At 47.8% G+C, this 25,245-nt stretch overlaps 1 long non-coding RNA gene across 1 annotated transcript; it reads right to left on the bottom strand.

Moving 5' to 3' along the window:
- Positions 1–7,775: 7,775 nt before the first annotated feature.
- LOC135978862 (uncharacterized) lies at positions 7,776–15,287 on the bottom strand. Its single transcript, XR_010596218.1, has 3 exons — positions 15,164–15,287; positions 13,652–13,784; positions 7,776–7,899 (listed from the first exon to the last, which is right to left on the bottom strand). It is a non-coding gene; the product is annotated as an uncharacterized LOC135978862 (long non-coding RNA).
- Positions 15,288–25,245: the final 9,958 nt, after the last annotated feature.

The raw sequence follows: 25,245 nt of genomic DNA, 5'->3' as shown, positions 1-25,245 counted from the left end.
TCCATACGGCTAAATGCAGTGCCTTGCATGGTGTCAAGTATCAGAGGGGTAGGCGTGTTAGTCTGAATCTGTAAAAAGCAACAGAGGGTCCTGTGGCACCTTTGAGACTAACAGAAGTACTGGGAGCATAAGCTTTCGTGGGTCAGAACCTCACTTCTTCAGATGCAAGTAATGGAAATCTCCAGAGGCAGGTATATATCAGTGTGGAGATAACGAGGTTAGTTCAATCAGGGAGGGTGAGGTGCTCTGCTAGCAGTTGAGGTGTGAACACCAAGGGAGGAGAAACTCTTTCTGTAGTTGGATAGCCATTCACAGTCTTTGTTTAATCCTGATCTGATGGTGTCAAATTTGCAGATGAACTGAAGCTCAGCAGTTTCTCTTTGGAGTCTGGTCCTGAAGTTTTTTTGCTGTAAGATGGCTACCTTAACATCTGCTATTGTGTGGCCAGGGAGGTTGAAGTGTTCTCCTACAGGTTTTTGTATATTGCCATTCCTGATATCTGACTTGTGTCCATTTATCCTCTTGCGTAGTGACTGTCCAGTTTGGCCAATGTACATAGCAGAGGGGCATTGCTGGCATATGATGGCATATATAACATTGGTGGACGTGCAGGTGAATGAGCCGGTGATGTTGTAGCTGATCTGGTTAGGTCCAGTCCAGTTTGGCCAATGTACATAGCAGAGGGGCATTGCATATCATAGGCCTCATCTATAGTACTGTCATAACTATAAAGGGAAGGGTAACAGCTGTCCTGTGTACAGTACTATAAAATCCCTCCTGGCCAGAGACTCCAAAATCCTTTTCCCTGTAAAGGGTTAAGAAGCTCAGGTAACCTGGCTGGCATCTGACCTAGAGGACCAATAAGGGGACAAGATACTTTCAAATCTTGGGGGGGGGGGAGGCTTTTGTTTGTGTTCTTTGTTTTGGTTGTGCGTTCGCTCTCGGGACTGAGAGGGACCAGACATCAATCCAGGTTCTCCACATCTTTCTAAACAAGTCTCTCCTATTTCAAACTTGTAAGTAAATAGCCAGGCAAGGCGTGTTAGTTTTCCTTTGTTTTCTCAACTTGTAAATGTACCTTTTACTAGAGTGTTTATCTTTGTTTGCTGTACTTTGAACCTAAAACTAAAGGGGAGTCCTCTGAGCTCTTTAAGTTTAATTACCCTGTAAGGTTATTTCCATACTGATTTTACAAAAATAATTTTTACCTTTTTCTTTAATTAAAAACCTTCTTTTTAAAAACCTAATTATTTTTTTCCTTGTTTTAAATCCAAGGGGGTTGGATCTGTATTCACCAGGAGTTGGTGGGAGAAAGAAGGGGGGATGGTTAATTTCTCCTTCTTTTAAAATCCCAGGGGGGTTGGAACTGTATTCACCAAAAGTTGGTGGGAGGAAGGAGGGGAATGGTTACTTTCTCCTTGTTTTAAGATCCAAGGGGTTTGGATCTGTATTCACCAGGGAATTGGTGAAGGTCTCTCAAGGCTACCCAGGGAAGGAAATTAGCCTTGGAATGGTGGCAGCGAACCAGAGCTAAGCTGGTAGTTAAGCTTAAAAGTTTTCACGCAGGCCCCTACATTTGTACCCTAAAGTTCAAAGTGGGAATACAGCCTTAACAACCTGTCAGAGACTCAAACGCCCCGAGGAATCAGGGGGAATTCAGGGCACCTGGAACCAGCAGCATTTCCACTCAGCACCTGCCCACCACTGAGGGATGAATTCACCACCTGAACCCCAGAATGGAGTCTTCTTCTCCTTTCTAGTAACCTCCAATGCCAACCCGCCTCCATGTAGGGTGAGCTCCTGCTACCTCCCCCTCAGTGCCCTTGACAGCTGTTCCACCTCCAAACCACGGCTCAAGTTATCAGAACCCTCTTCTATACCCCCAACCAGGTTGGGCAGGGAGGCGGCTCTAGCATGGGGGGCAGGAGGGATTCTGCCAAGAGTGAAGTAGGTTGCAGGGAGGTTGAGATCTTGCTCCAAGTCATCCCAGACACTAATGCGAAGCCACAGGATGGCAGCATCTAGTGTCAGTGGAGTCCAAGCACTATTTCAACCCCACAGTTTTGGATCAACTTCCCACAAGGGGAGGTGAAGAGCACCCCCAGCAACCCACACACACACACACCACTCCTGGTGGTGGGAGGGGAACAGGAGAAAGGACAAAAGAAGTAAGAGATGAAGAGAAAGGAAGGAGGGATGGAGGAAAAGGTAAAACGAAAAGGACAAACCCTAATGTCCCCAGTGATTCTACGGGACAAAATCCCAGGTGGACTATAAAATTCTGACACATTAAACTAGTGTTTTCCATGCCTAGAATTCAGCTGGCACCAGATGGATCAGACTGAGCAGGTTCCAAAACCTCTTGGAGGCTCTTACCTTCTAAACAGGGACGTCTGTTTTCTAGTAAAATCAGTAAAAGGAAAGGAGACAACTCGAAAGAGGCTCCTGCTTGCACTCAAATACGTGAACCCTAATACTCTCTCAGTCCTCAAAGAGAGACTTGGAGAAGGAGCGGCAAACAGCAGAGGCTAAGAGCGGGAGTTTGCCTGGGAGTTCGCTTGGGGAGAGCTCACTGAGGCTTACATCTGCAGGTTTCTCTGAGTAGTTCCTGCAACAGTTGGGGAAGTTCTTAAGAGGACGGTGATGTGGAAGGTGAGCGATCAGCTGTTGTCACCTGCACAGGCTGTGCCATGTTTGTCTTTCTTCCACAGGACAGAAGCGACTTTGTCTGTACGAAGGGCAAGCTGGTCTCCATATTGGAAGAGAAGCTTCGAGGCCTGGAGAAACGAGTATCGACTCTGCGTTGCATAAGGGAAAATGAAGATTTCCTGGACAGACGTCAGGAGATGCTTCTACGGCCACAATGTTCTTAAGATTCAGAGCAGGCGCAGCAGGGACAGAAGGATTGTGAAGAGGTTTGGCAGCATGTGACTTCCAGAAGGAGAAAGAGGAGCGTCCATGCACCAGCAATGGAGATACAGGTGAGCAATCGTTTCCATGTTCTCTCTACAGGTACTAATGCGGAGAGTGGACTAGATGACCCATCTGAGGGAAGGGAGCAGAAGGAGACTCCACCGATTGGAAGGCAAAAGATGCACTGTCCTAGGGATGGGGGTTCCACGACCACAACTCCCAAGAGGAGGAGGAGGGTGGTGGTGGTCGGGGACTCCCTCCTCAGGGGGACTGAGTCATCTATCTGCCGCCCCGACTGGGAAAACCAAGAGGTCTGCTGCTTGCCCAGAGCTAGGATACACGATGTGACGGAGAGACTGCCGAGACTCATCAAGCCCTCGGATCGCTACCCCTTCCTGCTTCTCCACGTGGGCACCAATGATACTGCCAAGAATGACCTTGAGCAGATCACTGCAGACTACGTGGCTCTGGGAAGAAGGATAAAGGAGTTTGAGGCGCAAGTGGTGTTCTCGTCCATCCTCCCTGTGCAAGGAAAAGGCCGGGGTAGAGACCGTCGAATCGTGGAAGTCAACGAATGGCTATGCAGGTGGTGTCGGAGAGAAGGCTTTGGATTCTTCAACCATGGGATGGTGTTCCAAGAAGGAGGAGTGCTAGGCAGAGACGGGCTCCACCTAACGAAGAGAGGGAAGAGCATCTTCGCCAGCAGGCTGGCTAACCTAGTGAGGAGGGCTTTAAACTAGGTTCACCGGGGGAAGGAGACCAAAGCCCTGAGGTAAGTGGGGAAATGGGATCCTGGGAGGAAGCACAAGCAGGAGAGCGCAAGGGGGGAGGACTCCTGTCTCATGCTGAGAAAGAGGGACGATCGATGAGTTATCTTAAGTGCCTATACACAAATGCAAGAAGCCTGGGAAACAAGCTGGGAGAACTGGAAGTCCTGGCACAGTCAGGGAACTATGATGTGATTGGAATAACAGAGACTTGGTGGGATAACTCACATGACTGGAGTACTGTCATGGATGGATATAAACTGTTCAGGAAGGACAGGCAGGGTAGAAAAGGTGGGGGAGTTGCGTTGTATGTAAGAGAGGAGTATGACTGCTCAGAGCTCCGGTATGAAACTGCAGAAAAACCTGAGAGTCTCTGGATAAAGTTGAGAAGTGTGAGCAACAAGGGGGATGTCGTGGTTGGAGTCTGCTATAGACCACCAGACCAGGGGGATGAGGTGGACGAGGCTTTCTTCTGGCAACTAGCAGAAGTTGTTAGATCGCAGGCCCTGGTTCTCATGGGAGACTTTAATCACCCTGATATCTGCTGGGAGAGCAATACAGCGGTGCACAGACAATCCAGGAAATTTTTGGAAAGTGTAGGGGACAATTTCCTGGTGCAAGTGCTGGAGGAACCAACTAGGGGCAGAGCTTTTCTTGACCTGCTACTCACAAACAGGGAAGAATTAATAGGGGAAGCAAAAGTGGATGGGAACCTGGGAGGCAGTGGCCATGAGATGGTCTAGTTCAGGATCCTGTCACAAGGAAGAAAGGAGAGCAGCAGAATACGGACCCTGGACTTCAGAAAAGCAGACTTTGACTCCCTCAGGGAACAGATGGGCAGGATCCCCTGGGAGAATAACATGAAGGGCAAAGGGGTCCAGGAGAGCTGGCTGTATTTTAAAGAATCCTTATTGAGGTTGCAGGAACAAACCATCCCGATGTGTAGAAAGAATAGTAAATATGGCAGACCAGCTTGGCTAAACAGTGAAATCCTTGCTGATCTTAAACGCAAAAAAGAAGCTTACAAGAAGTGGAAGATTGGACAAATGACCAGGGAGGAGTATAAAAATATTGCTCAGGCATGCAGGAGTGAAATCAGGAAGGCCAAATCACATTTGGAGTTGCAGTTAGCAAGAGATGTTAAGAGTAACAAGAAGGGTTTCTACAGGTATGTTAGCAAGAAGAAGAAAATCAAGGAAAGTGTGGGCCCCCTACTGAATGAGGGAGGCAACCTAGTGACCGAGGATGTGGAAAAAGCTAATGTACTCAATGATTTTTTTGCCTCTGTCTTCACGCACAAGGTCAGCTCCCAGATTGCTGCACTGGGCAGTACAGCATGGGGAGAAGGTGACCAGCCCTCTGTGGAGAAAGAAGTGGTTCGGGACTATTTAGAAAAACTGGACGTGCACAAGTCCATGGGGCCGGGTGCGCTGCATCCGAGGGTGCTAAAGGAGTTGGCGGGTGAGATTGCAGAGCCATTAGCCATTATTTTTGAAAACTCATGGCGATCGGGGGAGGTCCCAGATGACTGGAAAAAGGCGAATGTCGTGCCCACCTTTAAAAAAGGGAAGGAGGAGGATCCGGGGAACTATAGGCCAGTCAGCCTCACCTCAGTCCCTGGAAAAATCATGGAGCAGGTCCTCAAGGAATCAATTATGAAACATTTAGAGGAGAGGAAAGTGATCAGGAACAGTCAGCATGGATTCACGAAGGGGAAGTCGTGCCTGACTAACCTAATTGCCTTCTATGATGAGATAACTGGCTCTGTGGATGAGGGGAAAGCAGTGGATGTGTTATTCCTTGACTTTTGCAAAGCTTTTGATACGCTCTCCCACAGTATTCTTGCCGCCAAGTTAAAGAAGTATGGGCTGGATGAATGGACTGTAAGCTGGATAGAAAGCTGGCTAGATCGTCGGGCTCAACGGGTAGTGATCAATGGCTCCATGTCTAGTTGGCAGCCGGTTTCAAGCGGAGTGCCCCAAGGGTCGGTCCTGAACCGGTTTTGTTTAATATCTTTATTAATGATCTGGAGGATGGTGTGGACTGCACTCTCAGCAAGTTTGCAGATGACACTAAACTAGGAGGCGTGGTAGATACCCTAGAGGGTAGGGATCGGATACAGAGGGACCTAGACACATTAGAGGATTGGGCCGAAAAAAACCTGATGAGGTTCAACAAGGACAAGTGCAGAGTCCTGCACTTAGGACGGAAGAATCCCATGCACTGCTACAGACTAGGGACCGAATGGCTAGGTAGCAGTTCTGCAGAAAAGGACCTAGGGGTCACAGTGGACGAGAAGCTGGATATGAGTCAACAGTGTGCTCTTGTTGCCAAGAAGGCTAACGGCATTTTGGGCTGTATAAGTAGGGGCATTGCCAGCAGATCGAGGAACGTGATCGTTCCCCTTTATTCGACATTGGTGAGGCCTCATCTGGAATACTGTGTCCAGTTTTGGGCCTGTGGAAGCAGAGAAAGAGCTCACAGGAAGGGGATGCAATGCATGACAGTTCGTTAGCAAGAGTTAGGCTAACTGTAACCCTAATAACGCGAGATTTGTAGAAGCGAGGAATGTGTGAGGCGGGTGAGAAAGAACTGTGTAAGAAGTCATTATGACCTGGTATAGATAAGGTGTAGAAGACCTTGTGTAGATAAGGTATAGAAAATATTGTATGTTGGCAAGAGTCAAAACAAGTGAAGAAATGAGATATCAAGATGGCCTATGTATAAACAAAACGCAGCTGTCCCTCGTTATTTCTGTAATGAAAGGTATAAATGCTTGCTGTAATTAGTTACCTGGGAGAGACCTGCTTAGCTCTCTCCCTCTGGGCAATTGTGAGAGTTAATAAAGCATCTGACTTGCTGTACCTAAACAAATAGTGAGAACTCTGTTTTTCTCCGACAGGCCCCACACTACAAGAAGGATGTGGAAAAATTGGAAAGAGTCCAGTGGAGAGCAACAAAAATGATTAGGGGTCTGGAGCACATGACTTATGAGGAGAGGCTGAGGGAACTGGGATTGTTTAGTCTCCAGAAGAGAAGAATGAGGGGGGATTTGATAGCAGCCTTCAACTACGTGAAGGGGGGTTCCAAAGAGGATGGAGCTCGGTTGTTCTCAGTGGTGGCAGATGACAGAACAAGGAGCAATGGTCTCAAGTTGCAGTGGGGGAGGTCCAGGTTGGATATTAGGAAACACTATTTCACTAGGAGGGTGGTGAAGCACTGGAATGCGTTAACTAGGGAGGTGGTGGAGTCTCCTTCCAAGGAGGTTTTTAAGGTCCGGCTTGACAAAGCCCTGGCTGGGATGATTTAGTTGGGAATTGGTCCTGCTTTGAGGACGGGGTTGGAGTAGATGACCTCTTGAGGTCCCTTCCAACCCTGATATTCTATGATTCTAACAGGGACGTCTGTTTTCTAGTAAAATCAGTAAAAGGAAAGGAGAAAACTCGAAAGAGGCTCCTGCTCGCACTCACATACGTGAACCCTAATACTCTCTCAGTCCTCAAAGAGAGACCTCGAGAAGGAGACTTGCTGAAGCAAAGCCACAAGGGTCTCTGAGGTTTCCCTGGCCCTGCGCCCCTGTCCTGCCTGGCTGATGTCAACATCTCTCTCTGAGGTAACCACCTCCCTAACACCTTTGACCAATAGGCTGAGCGCGTGCAAAAGGCTTTTGTGATGTCACTGCCACACCCACCCTTCCCCGGAAGTGCTAATGTCCTGCTGCTAGCCTGACACTTAGAAGGTTTGAGCTACTCTCTGTGGATCACCCCACTCAATGCCTGTTCATTCTAGGAAGCAAGCCGGCTAGACGGTAAAACATCAGAGGCTGCTCCCAATGCTACACTCAGTGTTTCCAAAATTACTACACTTTATGGCCAGAAGAGACCTTTAGAGAATCTCATCTAACCCCCTGCATATCATAGGCTTGCTGTATAGTACAATAGTTACTTTTTGGGCACACACATTCCAGAAAGGCATCTAGTCTTCATTCAATGACATCAAGAGATGGAGAATCCACCACTTTCCCTTTTAGTGAGGGCCAGGGGGCTCCATTTCCCCTTCCACTAGCTCCCCATTTACAGTGAGCCAGAGCAGTACCTGCAGCAGGGAGCGGGAGTTGCTGAAGGCCTCAGAGGAACAGCCCCTGCAGTGTCTCAGGCATCTGGCGCAAGTGCCGGATGATGCGGAGCTGGTGCATCACTTTGGCCGTGACGTCCTCCTGCTGCAAGGGAACGAGAACCTGTCAGAGACTCAAAGGTCCCGAGGAATCAGGGGGAATTAAGGGCACCTGGAACCAGCAGTATTTCCACCCACCACCTGCCCACCGCTGAGGGATGAATTCACCTCCTGAACCCCAGAATGGAGTCTTCTTGTCCTTTCTAGTATCCTCCAGTGCCAACCCCCCTCCTTTTAGGATTAGCTCCTGCTACCTCCCCGTCAGTGTTCTTCACAGCTGTTCCACCTCCAAACCAAACCTCAAGTTATCAGAACCCTCTTCTGCACCCCCAACCACGTTGGGCATCGAGGCGGCTCTAGCGGGGGGGCAGGAGGGATTCTGCCAGAAGTGAAGTGGGTTGAGGGGAGGTTGAGATCTTGCCCCAAGTCATCCCAGACACTAATGCTAAGCCACAGGATGGCAGCATCTAGTGTCAGTGGAGTCCAAGCACTATTTCAACCATACAGTTTTGGATGAACTCCCCACAAGGGGAGGTGAAGAGCACCCCCAGCAACACACACACAAACACACATACACACACACACACCACTCAAACGCCCCGAGGAATCAGCGGGAATTGAGGGCACCTGGAACCAGCACTACTTCCACCATTCACCTGCCCACCACTGAGGGATAAATTCACCTCCTGAACACCAGAATGGAGTCTTCTTGTCCTTTCTAGTAACCTCCAGTGCCAACCTCCCTCCTTGAAGGATGAGCTCCTGCTATCTCCCCCTCAGTGCCCTTGACAGCTGTTCCACCTCCAAACCACAGCTCAAGTTATTAGTACCTTTGGACACAGACTGGCTAACCTAGTGAGGAGGGCTTTAAACTAGGTTCGACGGGGACAGGTGAGCAAAGCCCACAGGTAAGTGGGGAACATGGAGACCGGGGAGATGGGTCAAAAACGAGAGGGAGTGTGGGCTATATTGTCAGAGGGAAAGGAGGGTCAGGACAAAACTGGGAGGAAAGATCAAACCAGTATCTTAGATGTCTATATACAAATGCGAGAAGTATGGGGAATAAGCAGGAAGAACTGGAAGTGCTAATAAATAAATACAACTATGACATTGTTGGCATCACTGAAACTTGGTGGGATAATACACATGATTGGAATGTTGGTGTGGATGGGTACAGCTTGCTCAGGAAGGATAGACAGGGGAAAAAGGGAGGAGGTGTTGCCTTGTATATTAAAAATGTACACACTTGGACTGAGGTAGAGATGGACATAGGAGACGGAAGTGTTGAGAGTCTCTGGGTTAGGCTAAAAGGGGTAAAAAACAAGGGAGATGTCATGCTAGGAGTCTACTACAGGCCACCTAACCAGGTGGAAGAGGTGGATGAGGCTTTTTTTAAGCAACTAACAAAATCATCCAAAGCCCAAGATTTGGTGGTGATGGGGGACTTCAACTATCCGGCTATATGTTGGGAAAATAACACAGCGGGGCACAGTCTATCCAACAAATTCCTGGACTGCATTGGAGACAACTTTTTATTTCAGAAGGTTGAAAAAGCTACTGGGGGGAAGCTGTTCTAGACTTGATTTTAACAATTAGGGAGGAACTCGATGAGAATTTGAAAGTAGAAGGCAGCCTGGGTGAAAGTGATCATGAAATCATAGAGTTTGCAATTCTAAGGAAGGGTAGAAGGGAGAACAGCAAAATAGAGACAATGGATTTCAGGAAGGCAGATTTTGGTAAGCTCAGAGAGCTGATAGGTAAGGTCCCATGGGAATCAAGACTGAGGGGAAAAACAACTGAGGAGAGTTGGCAGTTTTTCAAAGGGACACTATTAAGGGCCCAAAAGCAAGCTATTCCGCTGGTTAGGAAAGATAGAAAATGTGGCAAAAGACCACCTTGGCTTAACCATGAGATCTTGCATGATCTAAAAAATAAAAAGGAGTCATATCAAAAATGGAAACTGGGACAGATTACAAAGGATGAATATAGGCAAACAACACAGGAATGCAGGGGCAAGATTAGAAAGGCAAAGGCACAAAATGAGCTCAAACTAGCTACGGGAATAAAGGGAAACAAGAAGACTTTTTATCAATACATTAGAAGCAAGAGGAAGACCAAAGACAGGGTAGGCCCACTGCTTAGTGAAGAGGGAGAAACAGTAACAGGAAACTTGGAAATGGCGGAGATGCTTAATGACTTCTTTGTTTCGGTCTTCACCGAGAAGTCTGAAGGAATGCCTAACATAGTGAATGCTAATGGGAAGGGGGTAGGTTTAGCAGATAAAATAAAAAAAGAACAAGTTAAAAATCACTTAGAAAAGTTAGATGCCTGCAAGTCACCCGGGCCTGATGAAATGCATCCTAGAATACTCAAGGAGCTAATAGAGGAGGTATCTGAGCCTCTAGCTATTATCTTTGGAAAATCATGGGAGACGGGAGAGATTCCAGAAGACTGGAAAAGGGCAAATATAGTGCCCATCTATAAAAAGGGAAATAAAAACAACCCAGGAAACTACAGACCCCAGTGAGTTTAACTTCTGTGCCAGGGAAGATAATGGAGCAAGTAATTAAGGAAATCATCTGCAAACACTTGGAAGGTGGTAAGGTGATAGGGAACAGCCAGCATGGATTTGTGAAGAACAAATCATGTCAAACCAATCTGATAGCTTTCTTTGATAGGATAACGAGCCTTGTGGAGAAGGGTGAGGCTGTGGATGTGGTATACCTAGACTTTAGTAAGGCATTTGATACGGTCTCGCATGATATTCTTATTGATAAACTAGGCAAATACAATTTAGATGGGGCTACTATAAGGTGGGTGCCTAACTGGCTGGATAACCGTACTCAGAGAGTTGTTATTAATAGTTCCCAATCCTGCTGGAAAGCCATAACGAGTGGGGTATCGCAGGGGTCTGTTTTGGGACCGGCGCTGTTCAATATCTTCATCAACGACTTAGATATTGGCATAGAAAGTACGCTTATTAAGTTTGCGGATGATACCAAACTGGGAGGGATTGCAACTGCTTTGGAGGACAGGGTCATCATTCAAAATGATCTGGACAAATTGGAGAAATGGTCTGAGTTAAAGAGGATGAAGTTTAACAAAGACAAATGCAAAGTGCTCCACTTAGGAAGGAACAATCAGTTTCACACATACAGAATGGGAAGAGACTGTCTAGGAAGGAGTACGGCAGAAAGGGATCTAGGGGTTATAGTGGACCACAAGCTAAATATGAGTCAACAGTGTGATGCTGTTGCAAAAAAAGCAAACCTGATTCTGGGATGTATTAACAGGTGTGTTGTGAGCAAGACACGAGAAGTCATTCTTCCGCTCTACTCTGCTCTGGTTAGGCCTCAGCTGGAGTATTGTGTCCAGTTCTGGGCACCGCATTTTAAAAAAGATGTGGAGAAATTGGAAAGGGTCCAGAGAAGAGCAACAAGAATGATTAAAGGTCTTGAGAACATGACCTATGAAGGAAGGCTGAAAGCATTGGCTTTGTTTAGTTTGGAAAAGAGAAGACTGAGAGGAGACATGATAGTAGTTTTCAGGTATTTAAAAGGGTGTCATAAGGAGGAGGGAGAAAACTTGTTCACCTTAGCCTCTAAGGATAGAACCAGAAGCAATGGGTTTCAAGTGCAGCAAGGGAGGTCTAGGTTGGACATTAGGAAAAAGTTCCTAACTGTCAGGGTGGTTAAACACTGGAATAAATTGCCGAGGGAGGTTGTGGAATCTCCATCTCTTGAGATATTTAAGAGTAGGTTAGATAAATGTCTATCAGGGATGGTCTAGATGGTATTTGGTCCTGCCATGCGGGCAGGGGACTGGACTCGATGACCTCTCGAGGTCCCTTCCAGTCCGATTATCTATGAATGTATGAAAAAAACACTGTTCTCCACCCCCACCCAGGTTGGCCAGGGAGGCGGCTCTAGCAGGGGGGGCAGGAGGGATTCTGGCAGCAGTGAAGTGGGTTGCGGGGAAGTTGAGATCTTGACCCATCTCATCCCAGACACTAATGCTAAGCCACAGGATGGCAGCATCTAGTGTTAGTGGAGTCCAAACACTATTTCAACCCCACAGTTTTCGAGGAACAGGAGAAAGGACAAAAGAAGTAAGAGATGAAGAGAAAGGAAGGAGGGATGGAGGAAAAGGTAAAACAAAAAGGACAAACCCTAATGTCCCCAGTGATTCTACGGCACAAAATCCAAGGGATGGAATAAAATCCTGCCATCTTAAACTACTGTTTTCCATGCCTAGAATTCAGCTGGCACCACATGGATCAGACTGAGCAGCTGCCAAAACCTCTTGGAGGCTCTTACCTTCTAAACAGGGACGTCTGTTTTCTAGTAAAATCAGTAAAAGGAAAGGAGAAAACTCGAAAGAGGCTCCTGCACGCACTCACGTACGTGAACCCTAATACTCTCTCAGTCCTCAAAGAAAGACCCCGAGAAGGAGACTTGCTGAAGCAATGCCACAGGGTCTCTGAGGTTTCCCTGGCCCTGTGCTCCTGTCCTGCCAGGCTGATGTCAGCATCTCTCTCTGAGGTCACCACCTCCCTAACACATTTGACCAATAAGCTGACATCCTGCAAAAGGCCTTTGTGATGTCACTGACACACCCAACCAAACCCTGAAGTGCTAATGTCCTGCTGCTGGCCTGACACTTTGAAGCTTTGAGGTTGTCATAACTATAAAGGGAAGGGTAACAGCTGTCCTGTGTACAGTACTATAAAATCCTCCTGGCCAGAGACTCCAAAATCCTTTTCCCTCTAAAGGTTAAGAAGCTCAGGTAACCTGGCTGGCATCTGACCTAAAGGACCAATAAGGGGACAAGATATTTTCAAATCTTGGGGAGGGGAAGGCTTTTGTTTGTGTTCTTTGTTTGTGTGGGTGTTCGCCCTCGGGACTGAGAGGGACCAGACATCAATCCAGGTTCTCCACATCTTTCTAAACAAGTCTCTCCTATTTCAAACAAGGCGTGTTAGTTTTCCTTTGTTTTCTCAACTTGTAAATGTACCTTTTACTAGAGTGTTTATCTTTGTTTGCTGTACTTTGAACCTAAGACTAGAGGGGAGTCCTCTGAGCTCTTTAAGTTTGATTACCCTGTAAGGTTAATTTCCATACTGATTTTACAGAGGTGATTTTTACCTTTTTCTTTAATTAAAAGCCTTATTTTTAAGAACCTGATTGATTTTTCCTCGTTTTAAGATCCAAGGAGTTTGGATCTTGATTCACCAAGAGTTGGTGGGAGGAAGGAGGGGAATGGTTAATTTCTCCTTCTTTTAAGATCCAAGGGGGTTGGATCTGTATTCACCAGGGAATTGGTGAAAGGTTTCTCAAGGCTACCCAGGGGAGGAAATTAGCCTTGGGATGGTGGTTAAGCTTAGAAGTTTTCATGCAGGCCCCTACATTTGTACCCTAAACTTCAAAGTGGGGATACAGCCTTGACACAGGTACTCTCTGTGGATCACCCCACTCAATGCGTCTTCATTCTAGGAAGCAAGCCGGCTAGACAGTAAAACATCACAGGCTGCTCCCAATACTACACTCAGTGTTTCCAAAATTTGTAGACTTTATGGCCACAAGAGACCTTTAGAGCATCTCATCTAAGCCCCTGCATATCATAGGCCTCCTGTATAGTACAATAGTTACTTTTTGGGCACACACATTCCAGAAAGGCATCTAGTCTTCATTCAGTGACATCAAGAGATGGAGAATCCACCACTTTCCCTTTTAGTGAGTGCCAGGGGGCTCCATTTCCCCTTCCACTAGTTCCCCATTTACAGTGAGACAGAGTAGTACCTGCAGCAGGGAGCGGGAGTTGCTGAAAGACTCAGAGGAACAACCTCCTCTTAAATACCCATGCAGTGTCTCAGGCACTTGGCGCAAGTGGCGGATGATGCGGGTGCATCACTTTGGCCGTGACGTCCTCCTGCTGCAAGGGAACGAGAACCTGTCAGAGATTCAAACACCCCGAGGAATCAGGGGGAATTAAGGGCACCGGGAACCAGCAGTATTTCCACTCAGCACCTGCCCACCGCTGAGGGATGAATTCACCTCCTGAACCCCAGAATGGAGTCTTCTTGTCCTTTCTAGTAACCTCCAGTGCCAAATCCCCTCCTTGAAGGGTGAGCTGCTGCTACCTCCCCCTCAGTGCCCTTGACAGATGTTCCACCACCAAACCACAGCTCAAGTTATCAGAACCCTCTTCTCCACCCCCACCCAGGTTGGCCAGGGAGGCGGCTCTAGCAGGGGGGGCAGGAGGGATTCTGCCAGCAGTGAAGTGGGTTCCGGGGAAGTTGAGATCTTGCCCCAAGTCATCCCAGACACCAATGCTAATCCACACGATGGCAGCATCTAGTGTCAGTGGAGTCCAAGCACTATTTCAACCACACAGGTTTGGATGAACTCCCCACAAAGGGAGGTGAAGAGCACCCCCAGCAACACACAAACACACACACAAACCACTCCCGGTGGTGGGAGGGGAACAGGAGAAAGGACAAAAGAAGTAAGAGATGAAGAGAAAGGAAGGAGGGAGGGAGGAAAAGGTAAAACGAAAAGGACAAACACTAATGTCCCCAGTGATTCTACGGGACAAAATCACAGGGAGGGAATAAAATTCTGCCACCTTGAACTAGTGTTTTCCATGCTTAGAATTCAGCTGGCACCAGGTGGATCAGACTGAACAGGATACAAACCTCTCCGAGGCACTTACTTTCCTCAAAGAGAGACCTCAAGGAGGAGACTTGCTGAAGCAAAGCCAGAGGGGTCTCTGAGGTTTCCCTGGCCCTCATGTCAGCATCTCTCTCTGATGTCAGCATCTCTCTCTGAGGTCACCACCTCCCTAACACATTTGACCAATAAGCTGACGTCCTGCAAAAGGCCTTTGTGATGTCACTGCCACACCCAACCAAACCCTGAAGTGCTAATGTCCTCCTGCTGGCCTGACACTTTGAAGGTTTGAGCTACTCTGTGTGAATCACCCCACTCAATGGGTCTTCATTCTAGGAAGCAAGCCGGCTAGACAATAAAACATCAGAGGCTGCTCCCAATGCTACACTCCGTGTTTCCAAAATTACTACACTTTATGGCCAGAAGAGACCTTTAGAACATCTAATCTAAGCCCCTGCATATCATGGGCTTCCTGTATAGTACAATAGTTACTTTTTGGGTACAAACATTCCAGAAAGGTATCTAGTCTAAATTAAATGACATTAAGAGATAGAGAATCCACCACTTTCCCTTTTAGTGAGTGCCAGGGGGCTCCATTTTCCCTTCCACTAGCTCGCCATTTACTGTGAGCCAGAGCAGTACCTGCAGCAGGGAGCGGGAGTTCCTGAAGGCCTCAGAGGCGCAGCCCCTGCAGTGTCTCAGGCACGTGGCGTAAGTGCAGGATGATGCGGAGCTGGTGCATCATTTTGGCCGTGACGTCCTCCTGCTGCAAGGGAACGAGAACCTGTCGGAGACTCAAACGCCCCGAGGAATCAGGGGGAATTAAGGGAACCTGGAACCAGCAGCATTTCCACTCAGCACCTGCCCATCAATGAGAGATGAATTCACCTCCTGAACCCCAAAATGGAGTCTTTTTGTCCTTTCTAGAAACCTCCAGAGCCAACCCCCCTCCTTGTAGGGTGAGCTCCTGCTACCTCCTGCTCAGTGCCCTTCACAGATATTCCACCTCCAAACCACAGCTCAAGTCATCAGAACCCTCTTCTCCACCCCGACACAGGTTGGGCTGGGAGGCGGCTCTAACAGGGTGTGCAGGAGGGATTCTGACAGCAGTGAAGTGGGTTGCAGGGAGGTTGAGATCTTGACCCAAGTCATCCCAGACACTAATGCTAAGTCACACAATGGCAGCATCTACTGTCAGTGGGGTCCAAGCACTATTTCAACCCCACAGTTTTGGATCAACTCCCCACAAGGGGAGGAGAAGAGAACCATCAGCACCACACACACACACACACACCACTCCTGGTGGTGTGAGGGGAACAAGAGAAAGGACAAAAGAAGTAAGAGATGAAGAGAAAGGAAGGAGGGATGGAGGAAAAGGGAAAAGGAAAAGGACAAACCCTAATGTCCCCATGTCGGACATCAGGAATGGTAACATACATAAGCCAGTATGTGAAGACTTCAATCTCCCTGGTCATTCTATTACAGATTTAAAAGTCACTATCATTGAACAAAAAAAACTTCAGAAACAGACTTCAAAGAGAAACAGCAGAACTAAAATTCATTTGCAAATTCAACACCATTAATCTGGGCTTGAATAGGGACTGGGAGTGGCTGGCTCACTACAGAAGCAGCTTTTCCTCTCCTGGAATTGACACCTCCTCATCTATTATTGGGAGTGGACTACATCCACCCTGATTTTTGAATTGGCCCTGTCAACACTGGTTCTCCACTTGTGAAGTAACTCCCTGCTCTCCATGTGTCAGTATATAATGCCTGCATCTGTAACTTTCACTCTATGCATCCGAAGAAATGAGGTTTTTACTCACGAAAGCTTATGCCCAAATAAATCTGTTAGTCTTTAAGGTGCCACCAGACTCCTTGTTGTTTTTGTAGATACAGACTAACATGGCTACCCCCTGATACTTGACACCATGCAAGGCACTAAATTTAGCCGTATGGAGTGGAAATCCATCAACCTCAACAAAAAACTTGCACAGATACAGACAGACATCATCTTCCTCTCCAAATGCAAACAGATGGACATCATACCAAAAGGACTGAAGGTAAAAAATCCATTGCAATCAACATACTACACTGAGTATGGTGAGAGATTGTGCCACACACTCTCTCAAAGAAACTGAGGAACCACCTGATCAGCATCCTGTACAGCAGACAAGAGAAGATCAAGAATGAGCTCTCAGAACTGGAGACTCTCATACAATACCAGCCTTCTACACAAACTTCCACGTGGCTGGACTTTACAAAAATGAGACAAGCCATTTACAATGCACACTTCACTTCTCTACAGAGGAAAAAGGACTGTAAGTTATCTAAACTAATACCTGCCACTAGGGGCTATAACAATGGTACCCTCAACTCATCTAACAACATTGTCAATCTTTCCAACCACACGCTTTGCCCAGCAGAAGAGTCTGTCCTATCTCGGGGACTCTCTTTCTGTCCCACCGTCTCCACGAACATGATACAGTTCTGCGGTGATCTGGAAGCCTACTTTCCTCGTCTCCGACTCAAGGAATATTTTCAACGCACCACTGAACAGTGCACTGACCCACAGGAACCCTCCTACCAACACTACAAAAAGAAGAATTCTGCGTGGACTCCTCCTGACGGTCGAAATGACAGACTGGACCTCTACATAGAGTGTTTCCGCAGACGTGCACAGGCTGAAATTGTGGACAAACAACATCACTTGTCCCATAACCTCAGCCGTACAGAACGCAATGCCATCCACAGCCTCAGAAACAACTCTGACATCATCATCAAAGGGGCTGACAAAGGAGGTGCTGTAGTCATAATGAACAGGTCAGATTATGAACAGGAGGCTGCCAGGCAACTCTCCAAGACCACATTCTACAGGCCACTATCCTCTGATCCCACTGAGGAATACCAAAAGAAACTACACCATCTGCTCAAGAAACTCCCAGCTACAGTACGGGAACAAATCTACATGGACACACCCCCAGAACCCCGACCAGGGGTATTCTATCTGCTACCCAAGATCCATAAACCCGGAAACCCTGGACGCCCCATCATCTCAGGCATTGGCACTCTGACGGCAGGATTATCTGGCTATTTGGCCTCTCTCCTCAGGCCCTATGCTACCAGCACTCCCAGCTATCTTCGAGACACCACCAACTTCCTGAGGAAACTACAATGCATTGATGTTCTTCCTGGAAACACCATCCTGGCCACCATGCATGTAGAAGCACTTTATACCAATATTCTACATGAGGATGGACTACAAGCTGTCAGGAACAGTATCCCTGATGAGGCCACAGCAAGCCTGGTGGCTGAGCTTTGTGACTTTGTCCTCACCCACAACCACTTCAGATTTGGGGACAACTTATACCTTCAAGTCAGTGGCACTGCTATGGGTACTCGCATGGCCCCACAGTATGCCAACATTTTTATGGCTGACTTAGAACAACGCTTCCTCAGCTCTCGTCCCCTAGTGCCCCTCCTCTACTTGCGCTACATTGACGACATCTTCATCATATGGACCCACGGAAAGGAGGCCCTTGAAGAATTCCACCTGGACTTCAACAATTTCCACCCCACCATCAACCTCAGCCTGGACCAGTCCACACAAGAGATCCACTTCCTGGACACTACAGTACAAATAAGTGATGGTCACATAAACACCACCCTATACCGGAAACCTACTGACCGCTATACGTACCTACATGCCTCCGGCTTCCATCCAAGACACATCACATGATCCATTGTCTACAGCCAAGCCCTAAGATACAACCGAATTTGCTCCAACCCCTCAGACAGAGACAAACACCTACAAGATCTTTATCAAGCATTCGTAAAACTACAATACCCACCTGGGGAAGTGAGGAAACAGATTGACAGAGCAAGACGGGTACCCAGAAATCACCTACTACAGGACAGGCCCAACAAGGACAATAACAGAACACCACTGGCCATCACATACAGCCCCCAGCTAAAACCTCTCCAGCGCATTATCCACGATCTACAACCTATCCTGGAAAATGATCCCTCACTCTCACAGACCTTGGGAGGCAGGCCAGTCCTCGCTTACAGACAACCCCCCAACCTGAAGCAAATACTCACCAGCAACTACACACCACACCACAGAAACACCAACCCAGGAACCTATCCCCGTAGCAAACCTTGTTGCCTACTCTGTCCCCATATCTACTCTGGCAACAGCATCAGAGGACCCAACCACATCAGCCACACCATCAGGGACTCATTCACCTGCACATCCACTAATGTCATATATGCCATCATGTGCCAGCAATGCCCCTCTCGCATGTACATTGGCCAAACCGGACAGTCCCTCCGCAAAAGAATAAATGGACACAAATCGGACATCAGGAGTGGTAACATACATAAGCCAGTAAGTGAACACTTCAATCTCCCTGGTCATTCTATTACAGATTTAAAAGTCACTATCATTGAACAAAAAAACTTCAGAAACAGACTTCAAAGAGAAACAGCAGAACTAAAATTCATTTGCAAATTCAACACCATTAATCTGGGCTTGAATAGGGACTGGGAGTGGCTGGCTCACTACAGAAGCAGCTTTTCCTCTCCTGGAATTGACACCTCCTCATCTATTATTTGGAGTGGACTACATCCACCCTGATTTTTGAATTGGCCCTGTCAACACTGGTTCTCCACTTGTGAAGTAACTCCCTGCTCTCCATGTGTCAGTATATAATGCCTGCATCTGTAACTTTCACTCTATGCATCCGAAGAAGTGAGGTTTTTACTCACGAAAGCTTATGCCCAAATAAATCTGTTAGTCTTTAAGGTGCCACCAGACTCCTTGTTGTTTTCCTAATATCCCCAGTGATTCTACGGGACAAAATCCCAGGGAGGGAATAAAATTCTGCCACCTTAAACTAGTGTTTTCCGTGCCTAGAATTCAGATGGCACCAGGTGGATCAGACTGAACAGGTTACAAACCTCTCCGAGGCACTTACTTTCTCAACAGGGACTTCTGTTTTCTAGTAAAATGGGTAAAAGGAAAGGAGAAAACTCGAAAGAGGCTCCTGCTCACACTCACATATGTGAACCCTAATACTCTCTCAGTCCTCAAAGAGAGCTCGAGAAGTAGACTTGCTGAAGCAAAGCCACAGGGGTCTCTGAGGTTTCCCTGGCCCTGCGCCCCTGTTTTGCCTGGCTGATGTGAGCATCTCTCTCTGAGGTCACCACCTCCCTAACAACTTTGACCAATAGGCTGAGCTCCTGCAAAAGGCCTTTGTGATGTCACTGCCACACCCACCCATCCCCTGAAGTGCTAATATCCTGCTGCTGGCCTGACACTTTGGAGGTTTGAGCTACTCTCTGTGGATCACCCCACTCAATGCGTCTTCATTCTAGGAAGCAAGCCGGTTAGACAGTAAAACATTAGAGGCTGCTCCCAATGCTACACTCAGTGTTTCCAAAATTTATACACTTTATGGCCAGAAGAGAACTTTAGAGCATCTCATCTAACCCCCTGCATATCATAGGCTTCCTGTATAGGACAATAGTTACTTTTTGGGCACAAACATTCCAGAAAGGCATCTAGTTTCATTCAATGACTTCAAGAGATGGAGAATCCACCACTTTCCCTTTCACTGAGTGCCAGGGGGCTCCATTTCCCCTTCCACTAGCTCCCCATTTACAGTGAGCCAGAGCAGTACCTGCAACAGAGAGCGGGAGTTGCTGAAGGCCTCAGAGGCACAACCCCTGCAGTGTCTCAGGCACCTGGCGCAAGTGATGGATGATGCGGAGCTGGTGCCTCACTTTGGCCGTGACGCCCTCCTGCTGCAAGGGAATGAGAACTTGTCAGACTCAAACGCCCCGAGGAATCAGGGGGAATTAAGGGCACCTGGAACCAGCAGTATTTCCACTCAGCACCTGCCCAACACTGAGGGATGAATTCACCTCCTGAATCCCAGAATGGAGTCTTCTTGTCCTTTCTAGTAACCTCCAGTGCCAATCCCCCTCCTTCTAGGGTGAGCTCCTGCTACCTCCCCCTCAGTGTCCTTGACAGCTGTTCCACCTCCAAACCACAGCTTAAGTCATCAGAAACCTCTTCTAGACCCCCACCAAGGTTGGGCTGGGAGGCGGGTCTAGCAGTGGGGGCAGGAGGGATTCTGGCAGCAGTGAAGTGGGTTGCGGGGAGGTTGAGATCTTGCCCAAGTCATCCGAGACACTAACGCTAAGCCACAGGATGGCAGCATCTAGTGTCTGTGGAGTCCAAGCACTATTTCAACCCCACAGTTTTGGATGAACTTCCCACAAGAGGAGGTGAAGATCACCCCCAGCAACACACACACACACATCTTGTAACTAAAATTGTTATTAGTCATCCCCAAATGCATCACCTTACACTTTTCACTATTAAATTTCATCTTATTTCTGATACTCCAATTCACAAGCTCATTCAAGTCTCCCTGCAGGATATCCCTATCCTCCTCCGAATTTACAAAGCCTCCCACCTTCGTATCATCCGCAAATTTTATCAGCCCACTCCTGCAATCGGTTCCGAGGTCAGTTATAAATAGATTAAATAAAATGGGTCCCAAAACCGAACCTTGAGGCACTCCACTAGTAACCTCCCTCCAACCCGACAGTTCACCCTTTAATACAACCCGCAGCATTCTCCCCAGTAACCAATTCCTTATCCACCTCTGGATTTTCATATCGATCCCCATGTTTTTCAGTTTAACCAATAATTCCTCATGGGGTACAGTATCAAACGCTTTACTGAAATCCAGGTATATTAGGTCCACCGCATTTCCCTTGTCTAATAAATCCGTTACTTTCTCAAAGAAGGAGATCAGATTCGTTTGGCACGATCTGCCCTTCGTAAAACCATGTTGTAATTTATCGCAATTGCCACTACCCTCCAGGTCCTCAACTAGTTTCTCTTTCAGAATTTTCTCTAACACCTTGCACACTACAGATGTTAGACTAACAGGCCTGTAGTTACCCGGATCACTTTTTTTCCCTTTCTTGAAAATAGGAACCACATTAGCTATTCTCCAGTCTAACGGGACCACACCTGTCAAAGACTCAAACGCCCCGAGGAATCAGGGGGAATTAAGGGCATCTGGAACCAGCAGTATTTCCACCCAGCACCTCCCCACCACTGAGGGATGAATTCACCTCCTGAACCCCAGAATGGAGTCTTCTTGTCCTTTCTGGTAACCTCCAGTGCCAACCCCCCTCCTTGAAGGATGAGATCCTGCTACTTCCCCCTCAGTGCCCTTGACAGCTGTTCCACCTCCAAACCACAGCTCAAGTTATCAGAACCCTCTTCTCCACCCCCACCCAGGTTGGGCAGGAAGGCGGCTCTACCAGGGGGGGCAGGAGGGATTCTGCCAGCAGTGAAGTGGGTTGCGGGGAGGTTGAGATCTTGCCCCAATCATCCCAGACACTAATGCTAAGCCACAGGATGGCAGCATCTAGTGTCATTGGAGTTCAAGCACTATTTCAACCTCACAGTTTTGGATCAACTTCCCAACAAGGGGAGGTGAAGAGCACCATCAGCACCACACACACACACACACACACACACATATACCACTCCTGGTGGTGGGAGGGGAACAAGAGAAAGGACAAAAGAAGTAAGAGATAGAGAGAAAGGAAGGAGGGATGGAGGAAAAGGTAAAACGAAAAGGACAAACCCTAATGTCCCCAGTGATTCTACCAGACAAAATTACAGGGAGGGATTAAAATTCTGCCACCTTGAACTAGTGTTTTCCATGCCTAGAATTCAGCTGGCACCAGATGGATCAGACTGAGCAGGTTCCAAAACCTCTTGGAGGCTCTTACTTTCTAAACAGGGATGTCTGTTTTCTAGTAAAATCAGTAAAAGGAAAGGAGACAACTCGAAAGAGGCTCCTGCTCTCACTCAAATACGTGAATCCTAATACTCTCTCAGTCCTCAAGAGAAACCTCGAGAAGGAGACTTGCTGAAGCAAAGCCACAGGGGTCTCTGAGGTTTCCCTGGCCATGCGCCCCTGTCCTGCCTCGCTGATGGCAGCATACCTCTCTGAGGTTACCACCTCCCTAACACCTTTGACCAATAGGCTGAGGTCTTGCAAAAGACCTTTGTGATATCACTGCCACCAATCAAACCCTTAAGTGCTAATGTCCTGCTGCTGGCCTGACACTATGAAGGTTTGAGCTACTCTCTGTGGATCACCCCACTCAATGTGTCTTCATTCTAGGAAGCAAGCGGGCTAGACAGTAAAACATCAGAGGCTGCTCCCAATGCTACACTCAGTGTTTCCAAAATTAGTAGACTTTATGGCCACAAGAGACCTTTAGAGCATCTAATCTAAGCCCCTGCATATCATAGGCTTCCTGTATAGTACAATAGTTACTCTTTGGGCACACACATTCCAGAAAGGCATCTAGTCTTCATTCAATGACATCAAGAGATGGAGAATCCACCACTTTCCCTTTTAGTGAGGGCCAGGGGGTTCCATTTCCCCTTCAACTAGCACCCCATTTACAGTGAGCCAGAGCAGTACCTGCAGCAGGGAGTGGGAGTTGCTGATGTCCACAGAGGCACAGCCCTTCCAGTGTCAACTTCCCACAAGGGGAGGTGAAGAGCACCCCCAGCAACACACACACACACACACCACTCCTGGTGGTGGGAGGGGAACAAGAGAAAGCAAGGAGGGATGGAGGAAAAGGTAAAACGAAAAGGACAAACCCTAATGTCCCCAGTGATTCTACGGCACAAAATCCCAGGTGGGCTATAAAATTCTGCCACCTTGAACTAGTGTTTTCCATGCCTAGAATTCAGCTGGCACCAGATGCATCAGATTGCAGACTGAGCAGGTTAAAAACCTCTCCAAGGTTCTTACCTTCTCAACAGGCACGTCTGTTTTCTAGTAAAATCAATAAAAGGAGAAACTCGAAAGAGGTTCCTCCTCGCACTCACATACTTGAACCCTAATACTCTCTGAGTCCTAAAAAGGGAGACCTCGAGAAGGAGACCTGCAAAAGCAAAGCCAAAGGGGTCTCTGAGGTTTCCCTGGCCCTGCGCTCCTGTCCTGCCTGGCTGATGTCAGCATCTCTCTCTCAGGTAACCACCTCCCTAACACCTTTGACCCATAGGCTGAGGTCCAGGATAAGGCCTTTGTGATATCACTGCCACACCCAACCAAACCCTAAAGTGCTAATGTCCTGCTACTGGCCTGACACTTTGAAGGTTTGAGCTACTCTCTGTGGATCACCCCACTCAATGCATCCTCATTCTAGGAAGCAAGCGGGCTAGACAGTAAAACATCAGAGGCTGCTCCCAATGCTACACTCAGTGTTTCCAAAATTAGTAGACTTTATGGTCAGAAGAGACCTTTAGAGCATCTAATCTAACCCGCTGCATATCATAGGCTTACTGTATAGTACAATAGTTACTCTTTGGGCACACACATTCCAGAAAGGCATCTAGTCTTCATTCAATGATATCAAGAGATGGAGAATCCACCACTTTCCCTTTTAGTGAGGGCCAGGGGGCTCCATTTCCCCTTCCACTAGCTCCCCATTTACAGTGAGCCAGAGCAGTACCTGCAGCAGGGAGCGGGAGTTGCTGAAGGCCTCAGAGGAACAGCCCCTGCAGTGTCTCAGGCACCTGGCGCAAGTGCCGGATGATGCGGAGCTGGTGCATCACTTTGGCCGTGACGTCCTCCTGCTGCAAGGGAACGAGAACCTGTCAGAGACTCAAAGGTCCCGAGGAATCAGGGGGAATTAAGGGCACCTGGAACCAGCAGTATTTCCACCCACCACCTGCCCACCGCTGAGGGATGAATTCACCTCCTGAACCCCAGAATGGAGTCTTCTTGTCCTTTCTAGTATCCTCCAGTGCCAACCCCCCTCCTTGTAGGATTAGCTCCTGCTACCTCCCCCTCAGTGTTCTTCACAGCTGTTCCACCTCCAAACCAAACCTCAAGTTATCAGAACCCTCTTCTGCACCCCCAACCAGGTTGGGCATCGAGGCGGCTCTAGCGGGGGGGCAGGAGGGATTCTGCCAGAAGTGAAGTGGGTTGAGGGGAGGTTGAGATCTTGCCCCAAGTCATCCCAGACACTAATGCTAAGCCACAGGATGGCAGCATCTAGTGTAGTGGAGTCCAAGCACTATTTCAACCATACAGTTTTGGATGAACTCCCCACAAGGGGAGGTGAAGAGCACCCCCAGCAACACACACACAAACACACACACACACACACACACACCACTCCTGGTGGTGAAAGGGGAACAGGAGAAAGGACAAAAGAAGTAAGAGATGAAGAGAAAGGAAGGAGGGATGGAGGAAAAGGTAAAACGAAAAGGACAAACCCTAATGTCCCCAGTGATTCTACGGGACAAAATCCCAGGGAGGGAATAAAATTCTGACATCTTAAACTACTGTTTTCCATGCCTAGAATTCAGCTGGCACCAGATGGATCAGACTGAGCAGGTTCCAAAACCTCTTGGAGGCTCTTACCTTCTAAATAGGGACGTCTGTTTTCTAGTAAAATCCGTCAAAAGGAAAGGAGAAAACTCGAAAGAGGCTCCTGCTCACACTCACATACGTCAACCCTAACACTCTCTCAGTCCTCAAAGAGAGACCTCGAGAAGGAGACTTGCTGAAGCAAAGCCACAGGGATCTCTGAGGTTTCCCTGGCCCTGTGCTCCTGTCCTGCCTGGCTGATGTCAGCATCTCTCTCTCAGGTAACCACCT

Source organism: Chrysemys picta, unplaced genomic scaffold (assembly GCF_011386835.1).
Source record: "Chrysemys picta bellii isolate R12L10 unplaced genomic scaffold, ASM1138683v2 scaf491, whole genome shotgun sequence".
Classification (NCBI taxonomy): domain Eukaryota; kingdom Metazoa; phylum Chordata; order Testudines; family Emydidae; genus Chrysemys; species Chrysemys picta.
Note: the sequence above shows the minus strand (reverse complement) of the source record. Positions and strands in the feature narration are given on the sequence as shown.